The following is a 534-nucleotide window of genomic DNA, read 5'->3' as shown; positions in this document are numbered from 1 at the left end:
CGCCGCCACGTGACAAGCAGCCGCCCCGCGGGGTCCCCCGGCAGCCGCTCTGCAGCCCAGCTAGAGCTGCCCCTGCCGAGCCGAGCTGGGCCGAGCCGGCCGCCACCCTCTCCGCCGCGCCGGCCGGTTGTGGGGGAGGGCATGTAAACAAATGGGGTTTTATAGCTACCTCACTCGAGTGCCGTGTGCATCTCCCTCTCCGCTCGGTACCAAACCGCCGCAGCGCCTCCTCCTCCGCTCTTGCCGCAGCGCCGCTATTCACAGAGCGCGCTTACGCCGGGCACGCGGCCTGCGCCGCGCTCGCCGCTACGCACTATGCGGACAGACCGCCCGGCCGGGCCCTTCCCGCTCGCGGCCCGGTCTTTCTCAGCCTACGCAAACGGCGTAGCGCCCGCGTGCCCCTCCTGCGGCTGCTGCGCTCATCACTCAAGTCGGCCCGGCCGGGGCGCGCATGGGCGGCGTGGGGCTGCCTGCGGGGAGCTGGCTCGGGGCTGGTGGGGGAGGGGGCCGAGCCGGCCTGCGCGCTTGTTTCCG

The 534-nt window shown here is 73.4% G+C and overlaps 1 protein-coding gene across 1 annotated transcript in view; it reads right to left on the bottom strand.

Moving 5' to 3' along the window:
- Positions 1 to 463, bottom strand: part of SLC39A10 (solute carrier family 39 member 10) — an 83689-nt gene extending 83226 nt beyond the window's left edge. Inside the window, exon 1 of the mRNA XM_019523123.1 lies at positions 170 to 463. The gene's annotated coding sequence lies outside the window, so the exon portion shown is untranslated. The remainder of the gene's footprint in view (positions 1 to 169) is intronic.
- Positions 464 to 534: the final 71 nt, after the last annotated feature.

Source organism: Gavialis gangeticus, unplaced genomic scaffold (assembly GCF_001723915.1).
Source record: "Gavialis gangeticus isolate Ggan-Ray unplaced genomic scaffold, GavGan_comp1, whole genome shotgun sequence".
In the NCBI taxonomy this organism is placed as follows: Eukaryota; Metazoa; Chordata; order Crocodylia; family Gavialidae; genus Gavialis; species Gavialis gangeticus.
Note: the sequence above shows the minus strand (reverse complement) of the source record. Positions and strands in the feature narration are given on the sequence as shown.